Below are 13,580 nucleotides of genomic sequence, written 5' to 3'. Positions count from 1 at the left end.
ATGATCTCAGTTGCCTGCAGCACAGAGGTAGATTATTCTTAGGAAGATGTTGTAACGTCAGTCACCAGCAAATCCTACATCAGCTGTCTGCTCATGCTTCTACAAGGATAATAGATCCTCCTTTCCTCCTACCTCCCAGATTTCCAGAGGTACCCCCTTTAGTTGGATCTGACAGAGACTCTCCTGACAAGGGTGTCTGAGAAATGTAGTTTCCATGTTTTATCACTCTGTGGTTCAGAGAAGACTTCTTAGAAGTGTGGCAGTGGTATTAAATTCAATAATAATATTCTTCACACTGAAGTTCACAGCAATTATTAAAAGTCATGACCATTTTGACCATTATTCTTTTCCTGCCTCATATTTGCATTTGTATCTTCCTTGTATGTTGACAGTGAATGTGAGTACAAAACACATCATTCTGTATCATGAAAAAAGTAAATATTCCTTAAGGGTCTAAATTTTTGCCTCTGAGCCAGGAACCTCAAATAAATCTGATCAATGGCAAACATTATTGCCAAGTGGGAAAACTATACAATGGGAAGTGAGCCTGGTGAGTCCAACTGAGAGTTTGATACTCGCATCCTACCTGAAGGAAAGTTATGTGCCTGCTCCAGATTTTGTTCTCATCTGGAATAAAGGGACTAGACATGTGGTTTCTAGACTTTCATGTAACTTTGGAGTCCTTCTTCAAATGAAGTCTAATGAGGAGTTCCAATAACTGAAACAGATAATGAAGGGGCTCGTGTGTGCACACTCAGTAGCTTCAGTCGTGTTAAGACTCTTTGTGACTCTATAGACTGTAGCCCACCAGCCTCCTCTGTCCATGGGATTCTCCAGGCAAGAATACTGAAGCGGGATGCTGGGCCCTCCTCCTAAGGAGGAGGATTTTCCCAACCCAGGGATCGAACCCGCATCTCCTGCATTGTAGGCAGATACTTTACCACTGAGCCACCAGGGAAGCCCACTGAAGAAGCTACTTGTTTGTAACAGAATAGACACTGAAGCCCAGCATTTCCTGTGGCAGCTCCAGATAATCCTTTAAGCTCCAGGGGGCACAGTTTTAAAACTCCTAGATGAGGTCTATAAAATATCCTATCTACTTCTAAAGCAATATTACACAATCACTTTCCAAGTCTTGATTGTTGGAGATAATGCCAAATGCTTATATATATATATATATATATATACATATACATATATATGTATATACATATACACACATATATATATTCAGCAAGCTCTAAGGCTACTTTGTATTCATATGTGTAGGGCATACTCAATATAAAATGGGTGATTTTCATATAGTCTTCCACCTGTTAAAATGAGCAGGTTCAATATTTTGAAAGCATTCTGTTTGTGACCCAAAACTCAGATTCCAAATGCTATATGACTTACTTTGAGATTTAATGTGTCATTATTCAAACAATACTCTGATAGCTGGAACAATTCCACAGAAGAATGCCCATAAGCACTGTAAAAGACAAATGAACAGGTGCTGCTTAGGGGACAGCAATTAGACTTAACCAGAAATTGCTGACATTGTCATAAACCAAGATTATTTCCAAGAGAGGAGAAAGAATTCCACAGCATTCACCAGAACTTCTCAGCTATATTAAGTGGAAGACCAGTCATTGTTAGGGTCCACTTGGAGTAATTTAAAATATAGTAAATGCAAGAAAGCAGAGGAAATAGAAATGTAAGATCACAAGAGCTTTTTTTTTGACAGTTCTGTTTTTCTGTCCATTTTCCAATTGAGATTCCATGTCTTTCTTTTCACTATACAGTATTTAATGGGGCCATTGCAAAGGCCAGGTCATGAAGTCTGCCAAAGAGCTAAAGTAGAAGAGGCCCATTGCAGTACCATCAGGAGCTCAGGAATGTCTGTAGTTTTATCATTATCTCAGTCTGTTTGGAATACTAGTACAAAAATGCCACAAGCTAGAGGGCTTGTAAACAACAGAAATGTATTTCTCAGAGTTATGGAAGCTGGGAAGTCTAAGATCAAAGTGCCAGAAGATTTGCTGTCTTGAGAACCCGCTTCCTAGATAGTCACCTTTTGGTTGTGTCCTCACATGGCAGAAGTGACAAAGAAGTTCTCCGGGGTCTCTTTTGTAAGGACACAAATCCCATTCATGAGGGCTCTACAGTTTTGACCTAACACTTTCCAAAAATTCCAGCTTCAAATACCAGCACATTAGGGATTATGTTTCAACACATGAATTGGACAGAGCACAAACTTTCAATCTACAGCAGCCCTACCCTAAGGATCATGAGTGTCTGCCAGCTGTGACATGACCCCCTGAAACTTTGGAGCCTGGGACAACCCTGAACTTGGCCTCAAGCCCTCTCATTTCTTTCTGATACCAGCATGTGGTCACAGATCTGCAAAGCATCAGAAGCAGTGTGGTTCTTTTGTTTAAACATGATTCTAAATGTGCCTCTAGATCCTCTACTTCCTCAAACATCAACTCACACCCTGCATCTTATTTGGTTCTGTCTCTGATTCCCAAAATCATGGTGCCTTCTCTTACCTTACAGCCTCTGTGACTTAGTTAGAGCTGCTAGTGTTGATTCACTCTAGGTCTGGATCCTCTCCTCTCTGCAGAAGAAAATGTCATAACATACCAGGATGTCATAACATACCAGGATTTTAATCTAGGCTATACCCCTTTCTAGCTGATGACCCTCAAGTCACCACGAACCTCAGTTTTCTCACTTGTAAAAGGGAAATGATGATACCCACACCTCCTAAGAAGCATTAGCATAATGCATGGCATGTAATTGTTGTTGTTCAGTCACTAAGTCATGTCTGACTCTTTGCAACCTCATGGACTGTAACCCGCCAGTGGCTCCTCTGTCCTCCACCATCTCTTTGAGTTTGGTCAAATTGATCCCCATTGTGTAGCAGCTACTCAACAAATACAAGTTATCTTCTCCTTCCCCCTTTCCCTGACAAGTTCCATGTACTGTATCCAGAGCACTTTTTAACCCCGTAGGTGACTGCTAATTTTTTGCTGTGATAATAATGCTGGTAACATTCTATCTGAAGCACAGCTGAGGAAGGCTTGTGGTAAAAGAAGATAAATATACTATTCTTCATCTTTTTCATCCTCCTTTGAGATCTTTAGGGAAGATCCCATGGGCTCCCTCTGGTTGGATACCTGATTGACGAATCACAGAAGATGTGGAAGTCATGTGTTTTTCAAGACCTCCATCTCAGTCAGCCCACATCAAGGGCAATTGGTGGCCTGACCATTATCAGTGAATTTAAATGTAGTCAAACCACAAATGAGTGCAGGTTTTTTACTTTTGGTTATCTATAATACTACCACAAATTTCCAAATCTGTTTTTTTTTTTTCTATTAGAGTGGTGAAATATACCAATGAGTGTTTTTTTTAACACCTTGATAAAATAAGAGCATGATTCAGAATTACAATCATCTTGAACTTGTTTTCCTCTGGGGAAAAAAACAAAAAACAAACTACTAATCCAGGTCACCAGTGCCCCATGAATGTCTAGAGATGTCTCTGAGCAAAGTGGTTCAGTTATCAAATAAGACTGTAAAAAAAAAAGTAATTTTTGCCCGCAGGCTTCTTCTGACAGGATTCCTGATTGAAGAATCATGGAAACCACATATTTGTAAGACCTTTAAGATTCAGTCTACACTTAACTCCTGGCATTCTCAATATTCACGTTTAATTTCGTTTTACACAGAATTGATTGTTCAGTTGATTTGGGGTTATTTCAGAAGAGCTGTTAACACTTGCAGGCCTTGGTGTCCACTGGAACCAACTGAACACGATTTGAGAGAAGTTGATCTGACCCAGCCCCTCTCGTTAGAGGAGAAATCACTGAGACCCAAAGGTGTCATCTGTCAACTGCCAGAAAATCTGAGTTCCAGATCTTCAGTGCCCTGCCTCATCTACTGCAGTCTCCTTGTGGCAAGACATGGCTCTCAGCAGAATCTCCTCCTTTCCTGTGTTACTTTTCTGTTGTATTATTCTCTCTGTGCATATCCACGCATACACATACCACATCCTCCTGTGGCCCTCTTCTCCTTCAGTGGGCAGTGCGTTAATCCCATAGAACTAGAAACAGACAATAACATGTGGGGGCGTTGTAAAGGCCTATGTTTGATTTCACTTAGGAGCCAGGCTGTGATAATGCACTCCTTCATCATCCATTCCTTTATTCCACAAAGGTGTCCTGAATGCCTGCTGCACCTGAAACTGTGCTAGGTGCTATGGATACAACAATCAGTAAGACACAGCGCCTGCCTTCAAGCTGCTTCCATTCTAGTGCGAGAAACAGGCCTGTAGCAGATGAATGTAATGAAGCTATGAAGCTACTGTGAAAGAAGCTAATTTCTACACAAGCCACAGAAAATCAGGGAAAAGTGATTCAGAAAATAATATTTTAAGCACCTCCAAAGAGTCACATACTGTTTCCCAAAGCACTTGGAGATCTTGCCTTAAGAGCTGGAAGTGTCTCATTTCAATTTTTCAAATTAATCAGAGCAGTAGCACAGATGATACTACTAAATAGGAGTTAAGAAAAAGCCAGTTCTCTGCTTTAGCAAATATCATATATCATGAATAACCATCCCCTCCTCCCAACCCACACCCCAGACTGCACCCGCAACCCCTGCCCCCCACCCTGCAATAGCAGCTTGCCTTGTTAATTGTGTTTTCTCAAAGCAAATGCTAACATTGGTTTATATCCCTTGAGCACACACCAGCTGGATAGTAGGAGGAAGCCTGTTCAGCATTAAAAATTGACCGCAAATAATTTAGAGGGCAGACAAGCCACAGGCAGATAGGAATATATCGTTATTTACAACCGGTAAAAAAAAACTGTCCCGACCCACCCTGCAGCGCCATCTCCCGTCTCTGATGGGGTTGTAGTCTTGTTCAAAGTTTTAATAGACTCTTACGAATGCATCAGTAGGAGCATAAACAAGGTCACATGAAATTTAGAGGACGTTAATGAGACCTATGTAAATTTAGACAGCCTGGAATGCAGTTATTAGATCGTTTTCAAGTGAATAAAACCTGAAATTTGCTTTTCAGTTTGCAAATCATCTCACCAGCAACTGCCCACCATAAGCACTCTCCAAAACCCATAAAGCAACGGGTCTATAAAGGATGTTTCACGGAAGAACTGAATCAAATTAAACTACCGTTTACTTTGGCCGTAGAAGCTCTGACAAATAAAATGAAAGATGCTGTTGCCATTTTCATCAACTAAAACAAATCTTTGCTGGGGAGAAAAAGAGGAGAAAAAAACTAAAATGTCAGTGGCCAACACTGTCATTCCCTGCCATTCAGTAAATAAACATAATGTCTGTTGGTTGTCATGGAAACGTTCTGCCTGATTCCAAGCATCAAAGCTTAACAATAAAGACACCCTGATATTTGCGACTGGGCACAAACAACTCTTTTGGCATTTCTCATGAGCTCACAAACACAAGAGCCATTTTCCCTGTTTGTTTTCTTTCTTAGGCATGAATGCATTTGCTTTAGAAAAAGAGACATGTATCTTAGAAACCTATCAAAAATATTTGAATACAGTTACCTCACCAATCTCAGCTTCCCCTCCCCGCCTTTTAACATTTGCCTGAGAAGAATTTAAATGGCATATTTAGTCACTACATATTGTGCTTCCTGTACCTGATGCTGTGTAAAAGGGATTGATTTAAATCATTTACAGTAACTATGTGGGGGAAGCGGGTTTGGTTTTCAGCACCAAATGCTCCTAGATCCATAATAAGCAACCACAAATACAGACAACAAATGACCGTGCTTATCATTGTCTCTTCTTGGGTAAAGAATTGTTCTTTAGTAAACACTCATTACACACTTGCAGCATTCAACAGGAAAGTGGCTCAGATATGTGAGCACAGATATAGGATGCTTAACCCTCCATCTCCCAGGTAACCAGTCTCAGAACTGCTGGCTACAAAAATCCAAGAATGTTCCTAATTTTTTTAAATCATGGAATTTATAACCCCTCACAAAGCAGGAATGTACCAAGTGTAAAGGTTACAGCTGAGAGCTACTAAAGCTTTAGAGGCAACCATTGTTCATAATGATCAGCTGAAAGAGGAATATAGCTCAACCTTCAGAGCATCACTCAAACATTTAGCATTTCTAAAGCCCTAGAGCCTCTGACAAGCTAGGCATAAATCAGGGAGGATTTAAATTCCTGATTTTTTGGCATTTTTCAAGCTATAAATCTCACACATTCTTAAAACCACATTGTCCCATAACCGGAGCTGAGGACCAGAGTGGGTTCCAACTGCAGATCAAATAGAACAGGAGTGAGGATGCCTGCTTTTATTAAAGCATTCTAAAGTGAAGCCAAGACAGGCTTTCATTTATCCCAACACTCTACCAGGCTTTTCTCAACTTTGGAGGTAGTCATCTCTGGATTTTTCTAGAAAGATCCTATTAATCCATGTCTGCATATGTGAAATGGTTTCGATAGTCAGAGATAAGGAAGCATTGAAAAGGGGAAACCAAATGGTCTATAAATGAATCAAGTTGATTCAGTTTCTCAAAGTGGGCTCCGGGACCACTCGTATTAGGAATTCAGACTCATCTGCTGTGTTGAGATTCAGCTTCTCCAGCCTGACTGTTTTGTGTTAGTTGTCATTCAGTCGCTCAGCCATGTGCGACTCTCTGAGACCCCATGGACCATACCACGCCAGGTTTCCCTGTCCCTCACCATCTCCTGGATCTTGTTCAAACTTAAGTCCATTGAGTCGGTGATGCCATCCAACCGTCTTGTCCTCTGTTGAATCAGCTACACGTATACATATAAGGAGCCTGCATTTTAAACTATGGGCCAGGTATAAGCAGTAACCCGCAGGTGTTTGCTACGATAAACTGAAGGCAGATATGTGGGCTTCCCAGGTGGCTCAGCGGTAAAGAATCCACCTGTAATGCAGGAGATGCAGGTTCAGTTCCTGGGTTGGAAAGATCCCCTGGAGAAGGAAATGTATTCTCGCCTGGGAAATCCCTCCAGACGAGCCTGGAGGGCTACAGTCCATGGGGTCGCAGACAGTCAGACATGACTTAGCCACTAAACAACAATAATTATTTGTTATATTTGTTTCTTCCAAGAAAAAGTCATTGTGCACTCTCATTTTTCTATTTATTTTTCACTGTTTTTCAAATAGATTCTTCTCTCATGTTCTCTCCCTTCTGAAGGGCTATGGGAAGAGGCTTTATCCCTTCACACGTTTACCAAAGAGGCTTATGCCCATCCTGAAGGGAGTGATGTCCCAGGGACCCGGAAGACCCCTGTGACCTTGACTAAGCCCTACTTCTCTGAATAGCAGTTTTCTCATAATTTGAGTTTCTCAAACTTCAAGTATACTGCCATGTGGTTAAACTCAAGATTCTCTAACCCTGGCTAGAAAAGAAGTCAGAATAAGGGGAAATGGAAAAGAGAGAAACCTGTAAAATATTTTTGGCCACTTAATCTTTTCCAGCAGTTGGGGAAAGTCTAATTAGAAGACCTTCTTACTGTAGTACTTTGTATTTCATAGCATCTTCTTTCCCTAAAGCTGGAAAGAATCTTTACCAGAAATACGCGCTGTGGGCTTGCTGTGGGCAGTGATTCCCGGGGAGCCTGTCATGTGAGAAAGGTCAGGAGAAGAGGCAGTCCTAAGGGTAGTAAGGGTCATTGAACTGCCGAGGGACTTTTAGCCACTTTTCTTTTGAATGTACTAGCCTAAATATATTTGTGTAGGTTCTTGCCTTTGTGTCCATTTTGTGGACACCATAGAAAGGAGGGAATTGAAAAGCTTACCATCCCATTTTGTTTTCACTTTATAGTTCTAATTCCATAAAGAATAGAAACAGGAGAAGAAATAGGGACCTGGGAGGAAGTTTGCACACTGGGGCAAAGAAGAGGAATGAAACAGCTGGCACACATATCGGGTAGTAGGGGTGTGTCAAGTGAGGCCGGCTCAAGCAGGATCCATCACATGGCACTCCCCCCAACACTCCCAATTGGTTGCCTCTACCACGTTGGCTTCTGGGGATTCTCAGAGACTCCTTTCTAGGGCTTCAAAAGTATGGGGACCCTCTTGTTTCCTCTCAGTTCTGGGAAAGCACTGTTTGATTTTTCCCAAAGGAGTTTTTCTAGCAAACAGAAGAAAAACAAAACCAATTTTCCATAAACACACAGCAGCATAAGAGATCCTTGAGTCTAGACCTACTCAACTGACTTTAACTCACTTCCAACCAAGTCCAGTTCTTCTGGCACAGATCCTGGAGAACCACTCCCAGAACCTTCTGCTCACCCTTTCCTGCCTGGACTGGGTGCTAAACAAACATGCTCTATCTCTTAACCAGAAGTTGAATTGAGTTTGTCCCCACTTCCAGCCCTGGTAGGGGTTCTGATGTTTTTCTGAACATCATTTCCCAAGCCTTCCTGGGAGGAGACGTGGATGAAAGAGGGCTTTGGAGACAACAGGTCAGGGTTCAAGTTGTCAGTTATTGCTGACAGTCCATATGACCTTATACAAGTTGCTTATTTCTTACTTAATCATCAATTGCTTCCTAGTAAAATGAGGCAGATAGATTGTATGTTGTTGGTTTAAAATTTGACCAAGAACGTTGCTGTGTGTGCTGTGCTTAGTCACTCAGTTGTGTCCAACTCTTTGCAACCCTCTTGACTGCTAGGCTCAAGGGGACCCCCCAGCCCACCAGGCTCCTCTGTCCATGGGACTCTCCAGGCAAGAATACTCGAGTGGGTTGCTATGCCCTCCTCCAGGGGATCTTCCCAACTCAGGGATAGAACCCAGATCTCCTGCATCACAGGCAGATTCTTTACCACCTGAGCCACCAGGAAAGCCCAAGAACCGTTGACCATTTCACAAAATCATATAACCAGCGGCAACACTAGGCATCATATTAGTTATCAATATAGTACACCTGCATTTCCTGGCTCTGTAGTTGTGTTATCCCTGAGATGTTCTGATAAGGCGTTAACATCTGACACTTCGCTTTTCTGATGTAGTTGTGCCCAAGGATTTACATACTGAGATACACATTGTGTTGTTATTCTTTTTTTTTAATTATGTATATAGGTAATTTATATTGTTTATGAATTTTATTACAATAAAAAGGACACTATGAAATATTTGTTATGAAAGGGGCATTGGGCCTCATATGGTTACGAATCACTTCTCTAGGAGGTAAAGGCTGATGTGAGAGATTTGTGATTTATCTCCATGAAGGTGATACCTAACACCCCAGGGAGGAGTCAGCTTATGAGATGTCTGGTTTGGAGTGCCATGTCTTTAAAAGTGATGGAGAAATAACCACTGGGTAGAGGACATCACACAAGAACACAACTCATCAAAGTTTGTCCAAAGTCCCCAGTAAAGTGCTACCCCATGGTCTATCTGAGACTCTAATCTTCCATTTTCCCACCAACTTCATTGCATGTGATTTTCCTCCTTGGACTTGTCAGCTTGCTTGAATCAATAGACATTACAACCGAACTCCAAAACCCATTCTACTAGCAACATTTTCTTGGACACCTGACCTCAGTCCAGTCTAGTATGGTGCTCCACTCCTGCTGGGCTTTAACTCCAGAAAGCCATCTTGGTATCTGACCACAAAAAGGAAAGAGATCAAAGAGGAAAAGTGTAAAAAGAGGAACTGTAAAAAATGACCTTCTTTGATCAGACAAGAGATTAAGTAAACTCCTGCTACCTAGTGCCTCTCAGTCTCAGCTTAAGCCTTTGTTCTCTCCCTCCCATGAATTCTGAAATTCATTCAGTTTTATGTTTTTATAAAATAGCAAAATGTCTCACTTTCTCAGTCCATGATTAAAATCTAGTTGTTTATTTATAGGGCCATTTGTTGCTGAAACTTCTCCTTTAAAAAAAAAATAATAATTGCTTCTTCAGATGGCTTTCTTCTATCTGCCAGAAGATGTCATTTTGGGATAAGGCCATTCAAACTTGTTCAAATCTGAGCAATAACTCAACCAAAATGAGGTCAATGTAAATGACTACCCACAACGGGGGAAAACCTGTTAAATTAAATCCAGAGTAAGTACCAACATATCATGTAGTGAGAGTTACATGTGTCAAATGAAGGAGTGTTATGAGGATTAATGAGTCCGTTATTTAAAAAAAAACACTTTGGGATTCTTGGATGAATGGCATTGTTGAAAGTGGGGGTAGGGCTGGCATTTACAGATTGTAGTTATATCAAAGACTTGTAACAGACTCTGGGGAAATGTAGAGAAGGCAATGGAAGAACTTAAAACGTATATTTTTATTGATTGTTGTATTTTATACTACATTTAGCAGTCCAAATACTGAATTCAGCAAAATGCAGATGTCAGTGTCTACTTTGCAAAGTTCTACAGAGAGAAATGTAAGCTTATCTGAGAACCTCAGAATGGTGTTGTAGTCTAAGAATCATTAGGGCAATAGCAAGAACCAATTTAGGACAAATTCATTCTTACTCCCCTCAATGGTTTGTGTAATTGGCAGATGTCAAAGATGGAGAATATCAAAGAATTCCCTTGGGTAAAGTATAGATCTAGCCAGAGGCAGTGGCATGATTCTAGCCTGTTTCCCTGTAATGCATGATATTGTCATAGACGGTGGGAAGTGTAGTCAGTTGTCCCTAAATGCCTACAGGTCTCAGCTGGGCTTCCAGAAGACTGGGTTTTTCTTTCATTTTCACCCACTGGTTTCCACATTGTAAAATGGGCAACTGAGGTCATCTTATTCTTTGAGATCTGTAGAAAATGGTCCCAAGTCTCCTATCACCTCTCTGGTGCAGTTTGACACCCTCCTTAGCTCTCTCTGACATCCCGGGGACTGTCTTCATGGTCTCCTTTGACCTTGAGCACCTGCTGCAGCCATATCCTGTCTCACAGTCTCTTCCTGCTATGTGATCACCAATCCAGCCACAGAGCCCAGGTCTTCTCCTGGGCTCCCCTGAAGCCTGCTAACATAAAGCCTTCGGTGGGTAGGAGCACATTTTACTGAACACTTACACTTGGAGCAAATGGCACTTGATTCATAGAAACAAAAACAGTTTAAATGACAGAGTCCCCCAACCACCTGAGGGCCAAGAACTGCTTCTAGGCCAGTTTTCTCTTCCAGTTTCAGTCTCCAGCAAAGCCACAATCCCAGGATGCCCCTATCTCCTCCCATGCCCCCCTCTCCTGTACTCTTTCTGACTTACAAATTCCTATTTATTTTCAGTGCAGAGATGTGTAGCTATTTCTTTGTGATCCCCTTCTACTTCATGCCCTCAGAGCATTGCCTTCCATTCTGGGTGCAGATTATCAAGATATTTTCCTGACTAAAATGGCTTGTTCAGGAAAGAAATGAAAATTATTCTTTTCCCCAGGAGGATTCTGTTGCCTTCCATGTGAAAACCTAGGTCAAGCTGCAACTACTCAGGACCTTTGGAGGGAACTGACTTGGGCTGTGCTGCCCTCTGGCTGATTTCTGGTGAGGACCCTCTCCTTCCACAACCACTGCCCATGTGACACCCTTGTGCCCAGCAGAAGTGACAGCATCCACGCTGAACTCCATCCAGATAACACTGCATGAACCCCTCCTGCATATTAACACATGTGCGGGCGCGCTAAGTTGCTTCAGTCGTATCCGACTCTTTGTGACCCCATGGACTGTAGCCCACCAGGCTCCTCTGTCCATGGGATTCTCCAGGCAAGAGTACTGGAGTGGGTTGCCATGCCCTGCTCTAGGATATTAACACATATTCAACGTTAATGCTTCCACAGTGCAAGAGGAATCTCATCACAGGAAATTAGAGATTCGGGTACAAAACACCACTCTGCCTGCTCTGAGAGGAATAAAAGATCCCTAGACTGAAGAAGTCAAAAGAATTGTTTACTTGAGTTTGTTTTGTTTTGTTTTTGGTCCCACTGTGTGACTTGCAGGATCTTCATTCCCCGACTAGGGATTGAACCTGCACCCTCAGCAGTGGAAATACGGAATCCTAACCACTGGACCATCAGGGAATTCCTCTTATTTGGGGTGGTTTTTTTTTTTTTTTTTGAGTCATAATGTTTTACAATTAAATTGGACATTATTTTGAATAGATGATATATGCATGCATATTGCAGCGACTCTAAAAAGGTACAAAAGGGTGTGGAGTGAAACGTTAACTCTTCTTTCCTCCCTCGCCCACAATAGCCCAGCCTCCCTTGCCAGAGGCAGCCACAGGGAACAAGTTCTTCTGGATCCTCCCAGAGAGTTTCTGTGTACTAACAAACATAAATATTGGTTTTTTTTCCCTTAAACATCTTGTGCCCACTCTATATAGTCTTCTGCCCTTTGATTTTGTTTTCACTTAACAATATATCTTAGAGGTCATTCCTCATCAGGAAATACAGAGACTCTTCATTATTTCTTTGGCTCCATCATTTCACATGGTCTGTAAACACCACAATATAATCAACAACTGATGGACATTTACATTGCTTTCAATATCTTCCCAGTATGAATACTCCTACAATGAATTCTCTTGTGACTATGGTATTTTAACCATGTGCAATGTATCTCCAGGGTAAATATTTTGGAATGAAACTCTTAAGCTAAATGGTATTGCATTTTAATTTTATTAGATGTTGCTTAATTGCTCTCCATATAGACTCACTCATTTACATTCCCAGCAATGTGTTGAAGAGACAAGGATTTATCTACACTTTAAGAAGTGGGTAAGAGTTGGAATGACATATAAAAAGGTGAGCAGAATTCTGCTAAGGAGAAATGCTTTCTCCTAGTCTGTAAGCACTTTGAGGGCAACTGCACTGTTCATCACCATATCATTCAGCCAGGAGCACAATGCCTGGTGTATGTAAATATGTAGACACCTGTTGATAGCGTGAATGGCATAGTAACAGTTTAGGAGGGGGACCAAACCTAGGCTGTCTGAGGGAGAGAGAGTAGGCCAAAGGATCTAGGGTGTTATGTATGATGGGGAAGAAGCTAAAATGTAAATGCTTCTTTTTGCCTCACCTAAGAAATAATTTATGCTCTAGTCACTGTTGTAATCAGGATGAAGAGAGAAAGTGTGATGAACTCTATCATGGAAATTACAGCCTTCTATGGAAAAATATTGATCATATCATCCTAGAAAGATCATTAACTTGCACTATTTTTCCAAGCAGTAGTTATTAGTTCGTCAATATGCAGCCACTGGATAAGGATGTTGTACATTCGGACTGATGGTCTTGGCTGCCCTTTTGGTCAGGCCAGTTGCTGGAGTTGCCTCACGGGCCAGCAATTCATCCTGATCATCCATCCCATGGGAAGAAATGATCAAATAAGCTTGGGATCAGTCCATTTTGAATGTGAAAAGCCAACTGAGGCCTATCAAGGGAATGGAATTTATATATTCAGTCTTTGGTTTAACAATCCAAGAAAATCAGTAACTATTACGAGGTAGGTAAATTCATGTAAACACACACACAGAGGGACAGATATGCTTCTTAAATGCTACTACCTGCCAAGCTCTGTCTTTATATTATTGTTTAACTTCACAACTCTAGGTTTTAGTATTATTCT

Source organism: Odocoileus virginianus, chromosome 1, assembly GCF_023699985.2.
Source record: "Odocoileus virginianus isolate 20LAN1187 ecotype Illinois chromosome 1, Ovbor_1.2, whole genome shotgun sequence".
Classification (NCBI taxonomy): domain Eukaryota; kingdom Metazoa; phylum Chordata; class Mammalia; order Artiodactyla; family Cervidae; genus Odocoileus; species Odocoileus virginianus.
Note: the sequence above shows the minus strand (reverse complement) of the source record.